Raw genomic sequence first — 20,387 nt, 5'->3', positions numbered from 1 at the left:
TGATGAAATTTGAGGATTGTTCTGCAAACCCTGCGAGAAAGGAAGCTGTATGCTAAGTTGTCCGAATGTGACTTCTGGATGAGTGAAATCTCTTTCCTTGGACACATAGTATCAGCTGAGGGGATTAGAGTGGATCCCAAAAAGATAGAAGCAGTGATGGAATGGAAGCCTCCCAGAAAAACAACTGAGGTCAGAAGTTTCTTGGGGCTAGCTGGGTATTACAGAAGATTTGTGAAGGGGTTCTCTCTTATAGCTGCTCCAATGACTAAGTTATTGCACAAGAATGTGAAATTTGGCTAGAATGACAAGTGCTAAGCCAGTTTTGAGAGGCTAAAGGCTATGTTAACAGAAGCACCAGTGTTAACACAGCCAATGTCGGGAAAAGACTTTGTGGTCAATAGTGATGCCTCGCATAATGGGCTAGGGTGTGTGTTGATGCAAGAGGGGAAAATGGTCGCCTATGCTTCCAGGTAGTTAAGGCCATATGAACAAAACCACCCTACTCATGATTTGGAGTTAGCAGTAATTATCTTCGCACTGAAGATTTGGAGGCATTATTTATATGGTGAAAAATGTTACATCTATACAGACCACAAGAGTCTAAAATATTTGCCAACCCAAAAGGAGCTCAATCTTAGACAGAGGCGATGGATTGAGTTCCTAAAGGACTATGATTGTGTGATAGATTATCATCCAGGGAAGGCAAATGTGGTTGTTGATGCTTTAAGCAGGAAGTCAATCACAGCTTTAAGATCACTAAATGCCTGTCTATCCTTAGCTCAAGATGGAGCTATTTTGGCTGAGTTACAAGTGCGGCCAACCCTGCTACAGCAGATACAAGATGGGCAGAGGGCAGATGAAAAATTAGTGGCCATTGTGGGTAAAATTCCAGAGGGAAAGGAAACTGATTATGAGGTGAAAGCAGATGGGTGTCTGTATTACAAAGGAAGAGTGTGTGTACCAGATGATGGGGAATTGAAGACTAGTATTCTGAAAGAAGCACACACTAGTGTTTATGCTATGCACCCAGGGAGCACAAAAATATATAATGATTTGAAGCCTCATTATTGGTGGCCTGGTATGAAGAAGGATATAACTGACTATGTGACTAAGTGTTTGACATGTCAGCAAGTTAAAGCAGAACATCAAGTTCCATCAGGATTGCTATAGCCTATAAGCATACCTGAATGAAAATGGGATCGGGTCACTATGAATTTTGTTAATGGTCTACCTCTCACCCAAAGAAAGCATGATGCAGTATGGGTGATAGTGGATAGATTGACAAAGTCAGCACATTTTCTGCCAATTAGGACTGACTACTCACTGGAGAAGCTAGCAGAATTGTATATCAGTGAGATAGTTAGATTGCATGGAATCCCACTTTCCATCATATCTGACCGAGACCCAAGGTTTACATCAAGATTCTGGAAAAAGTTGCAAGAAGCCTTGGGCACACAACTCCGCTTTAGCACGACTTTTCATCCCCATACAGATGGACAGTCAGAATGAGTAATCCAGGTAAACTTAGAAACTAATTGAATTTTCACAATTAATAAATTGAAATGATAGTAACAATGTGAATTATGTGAAAGATCCTGGAGGATATGCTAAGTTGTTATGTCATTGAGTTTGAGGGGAGTTGGGATAGATACCTCCCACTGGCAGAATTCGCATATAACAATAGCTACTAAGCTAGCATTTAAATGGCTCCGTATGAAGCACTGTATGGGAGGAAATGTAGAACCCCAGTGTGTTGGACTGAATTAGGCGAAGATAAGCTGGTAGGACCAGACCTGGTGAAACAGACTGAGGAAAAAGTGAAGATAATCAAAGCTAACTTGAAGGTTGCCTCAGATAGACAGAAATCTTATGCTGACTTGAAGGGAAAAGAGATAGAGTATGCAGTTGGTGATAAAGTGTTTCTCAAAGTGTCATCGTGGAAGAACGTATTGAGGTTTGGAAGGAAGGGTAAGTTAAGCCCTAGGTTCATTGGCCCATATGAAGTCATTGAACGTATGGGACTAGCGGCCTATCGGCTAGCTTTACCACCATAACTGGATAAAATTCACAATGTATTCCATGTTTCTATGCTGAGAAGATGTCACTCAGACCCTCCATATGTCATTTCCATGGAAGAGATTGAAATACAACCGAACTTGACATATACAGAAGAACCTATACAGATCCTAGCTCGAGAAGTGAAGGAACTGAGAAATAAACAAATTCCACTGGTGAAAGTGCTTTGGAGGCACCACAACACTGAAGAGACAACTTGGGAAAGTGAACAGACGATGAGGCAACAGTTCCCTCAACTGTTTGCATCAGGTAAATTTCGAGGATGAAATTTTTATTAGAGGAGAAGAGTTATAACATCCTCACTTTAGCTAGTTCGTGCATTCTACTATTCCAATGACCAGTGTCGGTCCGGACAGCTAGAACATCCCGAAAAATATTTTAACTAAAGTGAGGAACCGTAATTAACTCAAATATTAATAAGAAAAATTTAGGAAAAATTTTAGAAATAAAATACAATCAAGTTAAATGAACCGGTGCCCTAGCGATGGGTAACCTAGTGAGAAGTTGCGGTTCTCGCAACTAGGAGCCCTAGACCAGGGGGAAAAATTATAAAATAATTTTTGGGACTCCAGAGAAGGGTCATTGAGGTTCCTAAGGCATTAGAATGCCAAGAAAATGCTTAGAAAAATTTTTGAATCGGTACAGATAATTTTAGTCTGTTAAGCCAAACGGAGGGCATTTTGGTCATTTTGCCTTCAGAGGTGATTTTTGGCCGACTTTTCCAGTTAAGTAAATAATTATTATAAAGTAAATAATTATTATGACACAAAATATAAATAAATATTGCTAAAAATTGAATTGAAATTTGGTAGAAAAGAAAAGAAAGAAAAAGAAGTTAAATTGGGAATTATGATGTCATGCTTATGTAATTAAGAGTTTCCACCCAATCATCACTTAACAAAATGACTTAAGAGATAAAAGGGACACAAAATAAGATAAAAACAAAGCAAAAAATTCCAGCAGCCATTTTCTTTCCAAACCAATGGGAATATTAGAGAAAGAGAAAGAGAAAGAGAAGAGAAACTCCATGGAAGCTTACGAAAGCTTGAAATCACCTAAATTACCTTAAAACTCAACTTTGTCTTCGCAAAAAATTGTTCATACATCTTGGGCAAGTTAAAGACAGCAAAAGGAAATAGAAAGGAGGAGCTTTGATAAGCTTGGAAGTTACTTCATTAAAGGTTATTGACTAAACTCACTCATTCTCTTTTGATTCATGTTAAAGGAGTGGAGTGGAATGTAAATTTGCATGAAAATTAAAAATTTGCCATGTGTAAACTTTTCTTAAAATTCTAGTATCCTTGGGCTTGGTAGGGTTTTGAAGATTTTCTTGAATTAAAATGGTACCCTAGCTGCGCTTAACACTAACCTATTGTTTAGGATGATGAAATGCAAGTTAAATGCATGATTTGAGATGTTAGGGTTAGGGTTTGGGTATAAAATGTAGACTTTGATCATGTAATAATGAAAGCAAGTTTTAATGGTCAATTAGTGACCATTTGGTTATGTGTAAACAATAAATGAGGTGGTTTGATTAGTGGGAATTGCAGTTAGTGTGGCTGCTCTTGGTGACCTGCAGGATTGAACATGAGTCTAGCTGGTTTGAGCAGTAATAACTTGAATTGTAGAGGTTCAACTGGCGCAAGGACAATTGGACATGAAACTAGACACATAATGGCACAACTTTAGTGAAGAAACCATGCCCAGGAAACCAAATCAAGTTGACTAAAAGTTTGCCCTAATCTGGGTGACCTGCATTCTGCCTGGGCAAAATGACTAAATGAACAGTGTTTGGTCATTTGGCCATAACTCAGTGTAGAAAGGTTCAATTGACCTAAAATTTTACTAGCAACAAGCTGAGATATAGATCTACAACTTTCATGAAGAAACCTAACCCAAATTATGACCAGAACATATTCAAAAAGTGATTTGCTGTCACTATTCCCAACACTGTAGATTTGGTCAGTCCAGAAATTCTGGAAAAAATTTCAATCCGGCCAGTTATGGTTTTTGGGCCATAACTTGAGCTACAAAACTCCAAATGGAGTGATTCAAAAAAGGAAATTCAACTAGACAAAATAAGAAACAACTTTCATGCTGATCATTTTACCAAATTCCCACTGTAAAGATGACCAATGGAATAGTAAATACAAAGCATGAAAATTAAAAATTCTGCCCAATTAACATTAAGCTTAGAAATTGTATTGGCAACCAATACCAAAAAATTTTGAATGCAAAATGTGGTATGTTGGGAGTATTAAAGCCAATGTACCTATTGTCTATGCAAAAGTCAACATTTTAGTTGACTAATGAAATGAATAGTAACATTCAAACTTGAAATTCAAAAATTGTGAAATTTAAAAGTGTAATATGCCCTAGTATACCTAACAAGATTGGTTTGGATAGCTTGGCATGCCAATAGGCTGTTAGCAGTACTGCATATGGCTTCATGTCATTCTGTGTTTCATGGCTTCCCATGCCATTTTGTGACATTTTTTGGCTATGTTATTTGAGTTAATATACTTGGGTTTTAACCTTGATAATTATTACAGCTTATTAGCTGTTCTGTTACACACCGGGAGACACAATGTGACCGATGGTGTGATGGTCCGAGGTACTTAGTACCCAGTGCCATTTTACCCATTTATCCAGTCCAGTCGACTAGTATGGGTTACTCGGGCAATGTTAATAAATCTTACCAAATTTAAATCGAATAATACTGTAAATAATATCAGAAATTAAGTCTATCCAAAAAAATCTAAATATAGATTCTGCATAATTATTTTATTTTATTTTATTTTATATTATCACCACTAAGCAGAATTGCTTAGCGCATCGCTTTTGTCACGCACAAGTACTGGAGACCTAGCTGGGGAGCCCAGCAGACATCAGACAGGGTGAGCCTTCAGAGCTGCATCCGGAGTCCAGAGTCACCTCACCTTTGCAGTGCATATGGTAGGACATTAGGATTTTGGGTAGAATTTTATATTTTGTATTTTGTATTAGTTTTGGGATTATAACTATAAACTCTTGAAATTATTTGATGATGTAAATATATGAAATTTTATATTATCGAAATTTTCTGTATATTATGTTGAGAAATATTTATGAATGTGCTCCCAGTAATAAAGTGAAAAATAAAAAATTTCTAAAAATAGTGTTGTGATTTGAGATTGAGATTTTGAGATTGACTTGAATGTGTATAATGGAGTTCGGATTTGGAAAGTACATTGGAAGTGTTTTTAAACAGGTTTAGAAGAACTATTTTTCTAATTTATAGCTGGCACTCTGTCGGATTTTCTATAAAATTTATGAAAAAATCTAGAATTATCAAAAATTGAAAATAAATGAATTAAAAGGGATAAATTGTAATAGAAACATGAATTGGTGATTTGGCACACTGAGTGGCATAACTTGCTCGGCTACACTGTAGACGGGTAAGGGGTGTCACACTAGCGATGGGTGACCGCACCAGGAAGTTACGGCGTGGACCATTGACTAGCCCTTGACCGCGGGAAACCCTGAAAAATATTTTTAAGACATAATTAAAGACCTATTGAAGTGTAAATATCATTAGAAATATCAAAGAAAAATTAAATAATTAGTACAAAGAAAAACGGGAAATCGAGAAAACGACAAAACTCGGTGTTACCGAAAAATCAGGAATGCAACCCGAATAAGGGCATTGTGATCATTTGAAACCCCGAATTATCTTTTGACCTAAATATCCATTAAAAATAAATGATGTTACACTTGGAAAATGTCATGAAAAATTAAATTGGTGGTACATAGTTTAAATAGCAAAAATTAAGAGTTAAATGTGGAATTTGGAAACTATTAGAATAAAGAAACATTAAAATGGTGATGGTGCTCCACTAACTCCACTTAAGTGGACCACTAAGCATTTTTTTGGTTAGAAAACTTCATCTTCTTCAACCTCCCACAACCAGTCGAAATTTACCAAAGAAATTCCTCCATGGCCGAATTTGAAGAACCTTCATGCAACCATGAATTCCACCTCCATTCCACTTGATTTCTTCACTAAAGTTGTTCTACACAACTTGCGCAGTAGATAGGCAGCAAGAAAATCAAGTTTTGGTGAGGTTTTGAAGAATTTCAAAAGTAGTAAGTATGTATTTTTTATGCTTGTTTCATTAAACATTAAATGGATGTTATGGGTAGTTGAATTGTAGAAGGATTTTTGAAGTTTGATGAGTTAAGGGAGAGGTACATTTTTGGCAGCCATGGAACTTCAATGAGAGCAGTTTATCCTTGCATGTAAATGGTAGATTAAAGTGTTGATGTAAGTATTTATGTGTGTAGGAAAAAATTAGATAATGTATACTAGATGTATGTGATAGTACACTTGATTTTGGAAGCTTGGAAGTTAATTGAAAGGGATGTATAATTCGGCAAACTTGAAGTGTAAACCAAAATGTGTTGTTTCAAGGTTTGGTTTAGGAATTATATTGTTGAATTATGGTGCTTGTTATGGCAGCATGTATATGTGTATAAAGGTATGAGTATGGACATGTAAATGAGCTATGTTATGTGGTTAAATTGTTTGTAATTGGACTTGGAAAATTCTGGACTATAATGTGCATATTGAGTGTGGTTATAAGCTGACAAAATGACCAAAAATGAGTTGCTAAATGTGTTTATATTATGGTACAAAACAGAAATGGCATGAAGGAAGTGACTTGATAAGTGTTGAATGTGTCCTTTGGTATGTGATGAAGAGTATGTTGCAGGGCAATGTATGTTTTGGCTTAGAACCTTAAGTATGTGGCTTCAATTGGTGTGAGACCAATTGGAGGTAAAACTAGGCACAAAAAGTGCCAACTTTCATGAAGGAAGCTTACCAAAATTTTGCTTGGAAGGTGACTTGAAAAATGACTAAATCCGGATTAGTGCTTTGAAAACCTAAAAATTGACCATTTGGGCAGCAGTTAGTGTTTTGGCCATAACTCACTCAAAACAAGTCCAATTGACCTAAAATTTTTACCATGAATAGTTGAGACATATATATACAATTCTTATGAAGACACCAAAGCCCAGAAATGGCCAGAACCAAGCCAAATAGCTTGCACAAGTTCAAGTCTAAAAAACTGGCCGAACCAAAAGTGACCTAAAAATGACCTAAAGTGACCATTTTGGTACATTCTGTCCAGCATTGGTAAATTGACCATAACTTGGTCTACATAACTCAGAATGACCTGAAATTTTGCCCCGCGTGCAATAAGACATAGACCTACAAGTTTGTAGTTTTGATCAAAATCCGAAAACTGAGGGAACTAGGTCATCCAGTTAGGTCAAATTGGTATACCGAAATCCGACAAATTGCAATAAAATGCACTATACATGAAAATGAATTGGGTAACATGTACCAATACTAAAAGGCCATAAAATGTGACACGTTGGTAACATTAAAACCTAATTCACCCAGACTGCATCGAGGGTCAACATTTTAGGTTAACTAAGGAAATAATAGAATTCAATAAATTAAGTATTAAGCCTTATTGTTAGAGACAGTTTAAATGAGTTCTGAAACACTTCAAATTATGTGTTTCAGTTAGCAAAGACTCAGGGAAGGGGAAGGAAACACTGAGTCAGAGCCAAGAGACAGTTATCAGAGGTTTGTGCATAACAGTTATTTCTTTTGACTTTTCAATTGAAATAAATTATGAGAATTTTTGTATGTTATTGTTTTGAATTGTGAAAAATTATTTGAATGATATTTGATGGATACTTATTGATTGAAAAGCGTTGTAAATGGTTTGAAACCACAGCTATCATGTATATTGATTGAATTTCTCGCTAGCTTGTCTAGTGGGATGAATTGAATTCCCTCTCTGGCTGAAGTGTTGAGGTGTGTGCCTGTTGAGGACAAATAGAATGAGTACTCATATTATTGCTAGCTAGCTATATTATTCCTCATTAGCCATCGGCTTTTGGGATGAGTTGAATTCCTCACTAGCCATCGGCTTTTGGGACGAATTGAACTTTGGAACATGATTAAGTTGTGTATGTGTGATTTATCGATATTTATTGTGATATTGTGAAATGGAGTTTAAATTCTTTATGACATTCATTGTCTTTGAATTTAACTATGGTTTTAATTATCCACTATTTATATGACTTATGATTTGTGATTTAAAGTTGTATTTGGTTAATATTGTGCACCACTGAGACAATGGCTCAGTGATAGCTTTTCATTGCTGTCGCAGGTAGACAGACTGACAAGGCAGCAGACTAGGCTGCTAGTGCTTCAGTGAGAGATCATCGGGTATATTGAGTATACCGTATTTTGCATTTTGTATTATAATGTATGTTCACTGTATATATATAGTGTTCTTGGTTTTGAGCAGTTGTAAATTAAAATTGTACATTGAAGTTGTAAAATAAATTGTAAATTATTTTGGTTTGTAAATATTGTGATATATATTTCTTTTATCTCAGCCTTTGAAAACACTGAAAAATTATTGTGGATTTGAGTTGAAAAACATATTGTGTTGAATAAATGTTGGAGTTTGAGATTGAGAAATATATTTGAAGTGCTTTTTACAGGTTTTTGATGTCACACCCTACCCCTCTGTAAGGCATAACATGATCCCGTAGTATACCTAATGAATTACCAACTTCGTCTACTGATAACCCATTAAATACACTACAAGGGATTTTAAAACTTTTCTTACTTTTTTTTACAGTGGTGAGTACTATTTACAGGTGTTAAAAACTTTTTAGAACTTAAGTGAAAGAGCTAACACATTTGAATTATTAGTAATTTCTATAAAAATTTTGGCGGAGTGCCCTCTGTATTTTGAATAAAATAGTTCTTCAGAAAACCTGTAAAAAGCACTTCAAATATTTTTCTCAATCTCACAATACATATCAATAAATCACACACAGCTTAATCATGTTCCAAAGTTCAATTCGTCCTAAAAGTCGATGGCTAATGAGGTATTCAATTCGTCCCAAAAGTCGATGACTAATGAGGAATAACATAGCTAGCTAGCAAAAATATGAGTACTCATCCAATTCGTCCTCAACAGGCACACACCTCAACACTTCAGCCAGAGAGGGAATTCAATTCGTCCCACTAGGCAAGCTAGCGAGGAATACAATCAATATACATGATAGCTGTGGTTTCAAACCATTTACAGTGTTTTTCAATCAATAAGTATCCATCAAATATTATTCAAACAATTTTTCATAGTTTCACAATTTAAAACAATAATATACAAATAGTCAAAATTTATTTCAATTGAAAATAATTCAAAAGAAATAGCTGTTGTGCACAAACCTCTGATAACTGTCTCTTGGTCTGGACTCAGTGTTTCCTTCCCTTTTCCTGAGTCTTTGGTAACTGAGAAACACAATTTGAAGTGTTTCAGTACTAAATTAAATTGTCTCTAATGATAATGTTCGATAAGTAATTCACTGAAAGCTATTATTTGCTTAATCACCTAATATACTGACCCTCGATGCGTTCTAGGTAAATTAGGTTTTAGTGTCATTAATATGTCACATTCGATAGTCTTTTAGAGTTGGTACATGTTACCAATTTCATTTCCTTGTTTAGTGCATTTTATTGCAACTTGCTGGATTCTGGTATACTAGTTTGACCTAGCCGGACGACCTAGTTCCCTCGGTTTTCGGGTTTCGGTCAAAACTACAAACTTGTAGATCTATATCTTATGGAACGTGGGAAAAAATTTTAGGTCATTCTGAGTTATGTAGACCAATTTATGGTCATTTTACTATTGCTGGTCAAATGGCATCAAATTAGGTCATTTTAGGTCAAATTTGGTCAACTTTGGTTCGGCCAGTTTTTGGACCCGAACTTGTGCAAGCTGTTTGACTTGTTTATGGTCATTTCTGGGCTTTGGTGTCTTCATAAGACTTGTAGGTATGGGTCTTAACTATTCATGGTTAAAATTTTAGGTCAATTGGACCTGTTTTGAGTGAGTTATGGCCTAAACACTAACTACTGCCCAAATGGTCAGTTTTCAGGCCTCACTTGCACTTAATCCGGATTTGGTCATTTTTCAAGCTACATTGCAAGCAGAATTTTGGTATATTTCCTTCATGAAAGTTGGCACATTTTGTGCCTAGTTTCACCTCCAATTGGTCTCATGCCAATTGGAGTTACACATTTAAAGTTATGGCTAAAATGCGTGCTGTCCTTAATTACATTGCTTATACATGTATCAATTACACATTTACCTTACTCTAAGTTCACTTCCTTTACCAATTCTGATTTGGTACATTACCAAAACCATTTACTACTTCACCTTAAAGTTACTTTGGGCAGAATACAAACATCCTTAATATACCAAATGAAGTCCTAACTCACAAAGTCCAAATACAACAATAGATACACATAAAACTCCTAATTATTACATACAATTTCCACAACCAATTTACATACATGTTCATCAACCCTCAATATCACAATTCATCCAACATCTTCATGAATTCAAACATTCATTAAGGAGTCCCAAGGCTGCCGAAATGCTCCACAATGCCAAAGTTTCCCACAATTCGTCAACTTCCATTTCAAGTGCACAATCACCATATACATGTGGAATTAACTTACTAGGACATTAAATCACCCTACTCAACATGATTTCCCATCAACTATATGTAAGAATAAATCATCAAATACACAACTCCATGGCTGTCCAAACTGGATATGTCAATAACTCCTCAAAACTTAAAAATTTCTTCACCAAGCAAACACCCATAACATGCTTTCAAACTTTAACAAAGAAATATTCAAAAACACAAACTTACCTATTGTTGGGACTTGCTTAATCTTCACTAAAACTTCTTAATATTTGTATCTACTTCTTCCTTGTGAAGTGGAGATAATTTTTAATGAAGCTACCTAGGTGTTTAGAGGTAAAATGAAGGAGTGGATGAAGCTTATGCAAAACGGCTATGGAGGATTTCCCATTTCTTCATTTCGGCATGGATGGATCAAGTGAGGAAGATGAAGATGCAGATTGTATAATGGACTTACACCTACCCTGTTTGTGTTTAGTTTATTCCTTAGTGGTCCACTTACACAATTTAAAGCATATTATAAGTTTAACTTTCATTTATTCCACATTAACCCATAATTTTTGCTATTTACTTTAGGTACCATCAATTTAATTTTTCATTATATTTTCCCAGTGTAATATTATTTATTTTAAATGGACATTTAGGTCAAAAGACAATTCGGGATGTCAAATGACCACAATGCCCCTGTTCGGATTACATTCTCGATTTTTCGGTAACACCGGGTTTTGTCTGTTTTTCGATTTCTCACTTTTATTTGTACTAATTATTTAATTTTTCTTTGATATTTCTAATGATATTTATACTTCAATTGATGTCTCTTTAAGTCCTATAAATATTTCCAGGGTTCCCCGCAGTCCAGGGCCAGTCAACGGTCCACGCCGTGACTTCCCGGTGAGGTCACCCATCGCTAGGGTTCTCGGCTCGCTTAACTTGGTTACATTTCTTTGCTATTATTTTTCCTTTGTTTTTCTTGTATTTTCTTTTCTTGTATTTTCTTTTCTTGTATTTCATTATTTTATGTCTCCTCCCTCATATCAAAGTGTAGTTCTAGGCATCCTAGCTGTCTAGATAACACTGGTCACTGGAATAGTAGAACGCACTATCGAACATAGGGGTGTTACAATTCTCCCCCCCTTAAATAAATTTCGTCTCAAAATTTTACCTGGCATTAGTCCCTGAACAGCTGTGGGTGCTGTCTCCTCATATCCTCTTCACGTTCCCAAGTAGCTTCCTGGCCTGAATGATGGTTCCACAGTACTTTAACCAGGTGTATCTGTTTGTTCCTCAGCTGCTTCACCTCATAAGCCAGAATTTTTATGGGTTCTTCCTCATATGAGAGGTCTGGATTTACTTCAATCTCTTCAACTGATAGTACATGAGATGGGTTAGATCTGTACCTCCTTAACATGGACACATGGAAGACACTGTGTATCCTTGCTAGCTCTGGAGGTAATGCCAACCGATATGCCAAAGGACCCACTCTTTCCAGAACCTCATATGGTCCGATGAAATGAGGACTCAGTTTCCCCTTTCTGCCAAATCTCATAATCCTCTTCCAAGGAGAAACTTTGAGGAATACCTTATCACCCACTGCATATTTAATATCTCTTCTTTTCAAATCAACATAGGACTTCTGATGGTCTGATGCAGCCTTGAGTCTATCTCTAATCAATCTGATCTTTTCCTCTGTCTGCTGAACAATTTCTGGCCCAATCATCTTCCTTTCACCTACTTCATCCCTACATAAGGGAGTTCTGCACTTCCTGCCATACAATGCTTCATATGGAGGCATCCCAATGCTTGATTGGTAGCTATTGTTATAAGCAAACTCAATCAAAGGCAAGTGTGTATCCCAACTACCTTCAAATTCAATCACACAAGCCCGTAGCATATCCTCCAATATTTGAATAACCCTTTCAGACTAGCCATTTGTCTGTGGATGGAATGCTGTGCTGAAGTTCAATCTAGTTCCTAGGGCTCTCTGTAGACTACCCCAGAATCTAGAAGTGAACCTAGGATCTCTGTCAGATACAATTGATACTGGCACTCCATGCAATTTTACAATCTCATATATGTACAATCTGGCCAATCTTTCTAGGCTATAGTCCATCCGAACTGGCAAAATGTTAGCAGACTTGGTCAATCTGTCAACTATAACCCATAATGCATCATGACTACTCTGTGTCCTTGGAAGTCCTGTAACAAAATCCATAGTTATTCGTTCCCATTTCCACTCTGGTACTGACAAAGGATGTAACAAACCAGCTGGAACTTGATGTTCTGCCTTTACTTGCTGACAAGTTAGGCATTTGGAAACAAACTCAGCTATATCCCTCTTCATGCCCATCCACCAGTAATGCTCTTTCAGCCCTCTGTACATTTTAGTTCCACCAGGGTGCATAGCAAATGGAGACTCATGTGCTTCCTTCATAATGATCTGTCTCAATTCAGCATCATTAGGAACGCACATTCTGCCCTGATGTAGCAATAAACCATCATCTCTCACAGAGAATTCAGGTTTCTTACCCTGCTGGACTTCTTTCAGTAGCTTCTGATATTTTTCATCACTCTGAGCAGCCATTCTGATCTGATCAATCAACACTAGCTGTACATGCCATGCAACTACTGTCTGTCCCTCATCATCAATCTCTAAACTGGCATGCTGTGCTTTCAATTCACATACCATGGACAAAGGAGAAACTCTGAGACTTGCCATGGTCTTGCGACTTAAAGCGTCAGCCACCACATTTGCTTTCCCTGGCTGATAGTCTTTTAAGCAATCATAGTCTTTAATGAGTTCTAACCATCTCCTCTGCCTCAAATTCAATTCCTTCTGGGTGCCCAAATACTTCAAGCTCTTGTAATCTGTGTAAATGTAGCATTTCTCCCCATACAAATAGTGTCTCCAGATCTTCAGAGCAAAAACAATAGCTGCTAGCTCCAGATCATGTGTTGGGTAGTTCCTCTCATGCGGTTTCAGCTGGCGTGATGCATAAGCAATGGCATTCCAATCTTGCATCAGTACACAGCCTAACCCATTGTGAGAAGCATCACTATGAACTGTGTATTCTTTACCCGGAGTAGGTAAAGTGAGAACTGGAGCTTCAGTCAAACACCTCTTCAACTTATCAAAACTTTGCTGACATTTATCTGTCCACTGAAATTTTACATCTTTCCGAAGCAGTTTGGTCAGTGGAGAAGATAACATAGAAAACCCCTTCACAAACCGACGATAATATCTAGCTAAACCCAGAAAACTGCGAACTTCTGTGATATTCCTGGGCGGCTTCCAATTAAGGATAGCTTCTACCTTGCTGGAATCTACCTTAATTCCTTCAGCTGACACAACATGTCCCAAAAAGGAGATTTCTTTCAGCCAAAATTCACATTTCGATAATTTGGCGTATAGTTGTTTCTCCCTTAAGGTCTGCAGTACAATCCGCAGATGTCTGTCATGCTCCTCTGCATTCCTTGAATATATCAAAATGTCATCAATAAACACCACCACAAATTGATCAAGATATGGTCTGAAGATAGTGTTCATCAGATCCATAAAAGCAGCTGGAGCATTTGTTAACCCGAATGGCATCACTAGAAACTCATAGTGGCCATACCGAGTTCTCAGCGATTTTAGAATACTCGCTCTTGCACCTTCAAGCGATAATAACCGGATCGCAAATCAATTTTGGAGAATACAATACACCTTTCAATCGATCAAAGCGGATCATCAATGCGAGGCAATGGATATCTGTTCTTTATTGTCACCTTATTCAATGCCGGTAGTCAATGCATAAGCGGAGAGTACCATCCTTCTTCTTAACAAACAACACTGGTGCTCCCCAAGGTGACACACTAGGGCGGATGAAGCCCTTTTCAAGTAATTCTTGCAATTGTATCTTCAACTCCTTCAACTCTGCTGGTGCCATTCTGTATGGCGTTATGGAGATTGGTTCCACACCAGGCATAACATTAATTTCAAACTGCACTTCTCTTTCCGGAGGTAATCCTGGCAATTCATCAGGAAACACATCTGGAAAGTCATATACTGTAGGGATGTCCTTCAATGCTGGACTCCCCACTTGGGTGTCTACCACATGTGCCAAGTAGGCTTCACACCCCTTTCTGATCATTTTTCTGGCTAGTGCAGCCGAAATGATGTTTGATGGCAATAACTGCCTCTCCCCTTGTATTACCACATCACTGTACTGAGGGAGACCAAAAGTGACTGTCTTCAGCCTACAGTCAATCATGGCATGATGCCTAGCTAACCAATCCATGCCCAAGATGATATCATAATCTCTGAAGGGCATTTCAATTAGATTAGACAAAAAAGTGTGTCCTTGGATCACCAAAGGACAATCTCTATACATTCTATTAACCCTGACCTCCTGTCCTAACGGACTTGTTACTAGCACCTCAAAGTCCATTTTTGTACATGGAACAGCAATGCAATCAATGATGCTAGCACTCACATAAGAATGGGTAGAACCCGGATCAAATAACACAAACACATCTTGGTTAAAAGTTGAGAAGGTACCAGCCACAACATCAGATGTCTCGGCCTCTTCCCTCTGTCTCATTGCATAGACTCTGACCGGAGCACTGTCTTGCTCTGTGTGACACCCCTTACCCGACTACAGTGTAGCCGAGAAAGTTATGCCACTCAGTGTGCCGAGCACTCTATTTTATCTTAATTCATTTTTATTCTTCCTTTTGAATATAACTAGTGAAATATAATTTATTTAAGCCATTTATCGAAATTATAATTTATTTGAGGTTCCGAGAATTTTAAAGAAAATCCAGCAGAATACCGGCTAAAAATAGAGAAAACAGTTCTTCGGAACCTGTGAAAAACACTTCCTATGATCATATTCAATCAATCCCAACTCCAATTATCAACAAAGTCTCAGAATAATTTCATCAATTTCATTTATTTCTCAATCATTCATCTCATGGTACTCATATACAATTCACATTTTGTATCACATCAAGTTCTGACAATTTCTTAACGATTCCTCTATTTATCATTTCACATCATCATTAGACTCAAATCATAAATAAATTCTCACATGTGATTTATAATCACAAATTACAAGTACTTACATTAATACAAAATTATATTACATTTGTTCAAATACATATGTTAAAATAAGAGTTTAATTACCAAATTTACAAAAATCTCAAAATACAAAATGGGACCTAGTGCCCTACCAATGCACTGTGGATGATGAGGTGACACGGACACTATGCAGAACTGTGAACGGCCTTACCCAATCTGTGGTCTACTGGGCCCTCTGTCCAAATCTTCAGTACCTACGCGTTGCAAAAGCGACGCGCTAAGCATAAAGCTTAGTGGTGCCAATAATACAAGAAAATACAATATGCAAATAAAAATAATAATTTCCTTGCTATTGTGTTCATAAGAAATGAATAATTACTAACTTATTGTGTAGTCGAGGCTAATCATGTTTCATGATATTAACTTCTTCATGCATTTCGTTAATTATTTTCTTCATGATATTAAGCTTCTTTGTATTTTTGTAATCATTCCTGATACTTAATTTTCGTATTTTCTTTAATAATTAGTTCAATCACAGTTATACTTTTCCATGCCCAAGTAACCTATACTGGACGACTGGATTGGATAACGGGTCGTTGGCACTGGACACCGCGGTGCCTCGGGCCGTCATACCATGGGACGCAGAACGTCAACCATGTATGCAGTCAATATGGCTAAAAAGCCATGATATCACATAATCGGGCATAAAAGCCATGCATACGGGCATAAAAGCCATGAATACGAGCATAAAGCCATGAACACAGGCATAAAGCCTTTCGCAGTGCTGCTAAAACAATACCCTATTGGCATGTCAAATTATCCAAACTAATCTTGTTAGGTATACTAGGGCACATAATATCATTAAATGTTCATAAGTTTTATTATTTCATTTTATGTTCCAATTATCGTTCATAGTATTTTAATTTTATTTATAGTAGAAGCATAAATCTTCAAATCTCATTTTTATATAATTTATGCATTCATCATACCATTCACGTTAATTGCAATTTACATCAATCGATTTTCATGTACCATTTGTACATCGAAATATTTCCATTTCTCTCATGATGAGAGCAATTAGTCCCATTCACACATCCATGTGATTCATCTAATCGTTACAATATTTATATGAATTAGTATTCACATTATTACCTCTCATGTACCAATTTTTGTACAAGGTATTATAATCCTATTTGAAGCAAAGACGTAAATCCTAATGATAACTTTATCTCATTTATACTCTAAACAATCCATTTGTGTTAATTACATTTTATATTTCAAGTTGTATTACTTATGTAATATGTGTCATTTTGTTTACTATTCACCTTACTAGTCAACTAAAATGTTGACCTTTTTATACTTAATGGATATATTAATTCTAATTACACCAAGATCCCACATTTTGAGTTTTACATTTACTAGTATTAATTGCCAATTGCAATTTAAAGTCCCCTAGATGCATTTCTAATTTTAAATTTTGAATTTCAAGTTTTGGTGTCACTATTCACCCCATTGGTCAACAAAAATGTTGACTTTTGCATAGACAATAGGTACATTGGTTTTAACACTCCCGATGTACCACATTTTGCATTTAAAACTTGTTGGAATCAATTACCAAATCCATTTCCAAGCTTATTTCAAGTTTTCATGTCACTATTCACTTCATTAGTCAACTAAAATGTTGACTTTTGCATAGAAAATATGTACATTGACTTTGGCACTTCAAACATACTACATTTTTCATTTAAAACTTGTTAGTTTTGGTCACTTTCTCAAAGCTTAGGTCATTTTGGTAAAATTGCCAATTTTCGGTTTTGGTGCTCCGAAGTTGCACTATTTCATTGGTCGATTTACTGTTGGAATTTGACAAAACTTCCTTCATAGAAAATGTTCCTTATTTTGTCTAGTTGAATTTCTTTTTTTGAATCACTCCATTTGGAGTTTTGTAGCTCAAGTTATGGCCAAAATAAGTTTACTGTTCACGTGTACTGTTCCTGCTGAAATTTTGGGTTTTGGCAGATTTTGGTCCAACTTTGGTCAGTAATTTGACCAAGTTAAGTTCATAATTTGGTCTAACTTTCTTCATATGAAATGTTCTACTATGCCTTAGGTTTTCATCGGTTCAAGAATCGCCTAAATCCGAGTTTTCTAGAGAGAGTTATAGTCCTCCAAACATTGCTGCTCAAATGAAAATTCTGGAAATCTCAGTACAGTAAACTTCACTTTGCTCAATTATTTGATTAGGTTCTGGTCATAATTTGGGGTAGGTTTCTTCATGAAAGTTGTTTGTCTATGTCTTAAATTGTTTCTGTAAAAATTTCAGGTCAATTGACCAAATCTACAGTGAGTTATGGCCATTTGGTCATTTCTGCAGGTGCTGTTGCAGGGGATCCGGATTGGGGCCAAGTTTTGGTCCTCTTGCTTTAGTCTTTTGGGCATGGTTTCTCCAGAAAAAATGTGTCATTATAAGCCTAGTTTTATTTCCAATTGGCCAAACACCAATTGGACCAACACAGCCCAAGTTATGGCTGTGTAATTGGACTGAATTTTCAGTCCCTCTGCTGCTGTCCTAGGGCAGCCTACATCTTCACTTTGCAATCCTATTTTTCAGTCCAATTCATGGTCAACATACCTAAAATGGTCACTAATTGACCACTAAAATGTCCATTACTCAATTCAAATGCCAAGTCCAATTTTCACCCTTAAAACCCTAATTTCTCATTGCAATTCACCCATACACCTTAGTTACACACTTCCATTCATTATATATGTGTTTATACACTTTAAACATAAGCTCTAATTCATTCTAAGTCCATCATCAACACTCAATCCTATTCCTTCCTTAGGGTAGCTAAAATCCATGGTATGTATACACATGAATTTAGTCCATTTAACTTACAATTTCATACTAAATTCAAGTCCTTAATATGGAAATAAAGGAATATTAGCATAAGTAAGCACTAACCTCTTGTAGGGCAGAATTTTCCAAGCTTAAACTTCCCTTTCTAGGCTGCCAAACACCTTCCCAAGATGAGTGGACAAGTTTTAATGAAGAGAATTTAAGGTTTAATGGTGAGAATTCAAGGTTTGGAAGAAAGAAAATGAAATGAATTTTAATGGAGGAAGAAAGGTTCACGTATGGAAATTGGGAAGAAGAAGAAAGCTGCATTTTTCTCTCATTTTCTGCCCATTTAATTGATTTTAAATGGGTTATAGCCATGTGTCACCATATAATTGGGAGAAGGTACACTAATGATATCATGTGATGTCATAAATTCCCATTTAATTCATTTTTTTTTCTTTTCTTTTCTACTCATTTTCAATTCAATTTTTAGTAATATTTATTCACATTTTAGATCATAATAATTATTTACTTAACTGGACAAGTCGGCCAAAAATCGTCTTTGAAGGCGAAATGACCAAAATGCCCTCCGTTTGGCTTAACGGGTCAAAATTGTCTGTACCGATTGAAAAATTTTTCTAGGTATTTTCTTGGCATTCTAATGCCATGGGAACCTCAATGACCCTTCTCTGGAGTCCCAAAAATTATTTTATGAATTTTTCCCCGGGTCTAGGGCTCCTCGTTGCGAGAACCGCAACTTACCTCTAGTTACCCATCGCTTGGGCACCGGCTCATTTGACTTGGTTGTATTTTATTTCTAAAATTTTTCCTAAATTTTTCTTATTAATATTTGAGTTAATTATGGTTCTTTAGATGCATTTCTAATTTTAAATTTTGAATTTCAAGTTTTGGTGTCACTATTCACCCCATTGGTCAACAAAAATGTTGACTTTTGCATAGACAATAGGTACATTGGTTTTAACACTCCCGATGTACCACATTTTGCATTTAAAACTTGTTGGAATCAATTACCAAATCCATTTCCAAGCTTATTTCAAGTTTTCATGTCACTATTCACTTCATTAGTCAACTAAAATGTTGACTTTTGTATAGAAAATATGTACATTGACTTTGGCACTTCAAACATACTACATTTTTCATTTAAAACTTGTTGGTTTTGGTCACTTTCTCAAAGCTTAGGTCATTTTGGCAAAATTGCCAATTTTAGCTTTGGTGCTCGAAGTTGCACTATTTCATTGGTCGATTTACTGTTGGAATTTGATAAAACTTCCTTCATAGAAAATGTTCCTTATTTTGTCTAGTTGAATTTCTTTTTTTGAATCACTCCATTTGGAGTTTTGTAGCTCAAGTTATGGCCAAAATAAGTTTCTTTGTTCACGTGTCTTTATTCTCGCTGAAATTTTGGGTTTTGTGATTTTGGTCCAACTTTGGTCAGAATTTGACCAAGTTAAGTTCATAATTTGGTCTAACTTTCTTCATATTAAATGTTCTACTATGCCTTAGGTTTTCATCGGTTCAAGAATCGCCTAAATCGAGTTTTCTAGAGAGTTATAATCCTCCAAACATTCTTTGCTCAAATGAAAATTCGGAAATCTCGATCTGATAAACTTCACTTTGCTCAATTATTTGATTAGGTTCTGGTCATAATTTGGGGTAGGTTTCTTCATGAAAGTTGTTTTTCTATGTCTTAAATTGTTGCTGGAAAATCTACAGTGAGTTATGGCCAAATGAGCGATTCTTGTTCATTTGGTCATTCTGCAGTCTTTGTTGCGGGGATCCGGATTGGGGCCAAGTTTTGGTCCTCTTGCTTTGGTCTTTTGG

This window comes from Hevea brasiliensis, chromosome 6 (genome assembly GCF_030052815.1).
Source record: "Hevea brasiliensis isolate MT/VB/25A 57/8 chromosome 6, ASM3005281v1, whole genome shotgun sequence".
Classification (NCBI taxonomy): Eukaryota; Viridiplantae; Streptophyta; class Magnoliopsida; order Malpighiales; family Euphorbiaceae; genus Hevea; species Hevea brasiliensis.
This window is presented reverse-complemented; position numbering follows the sequence as displayed.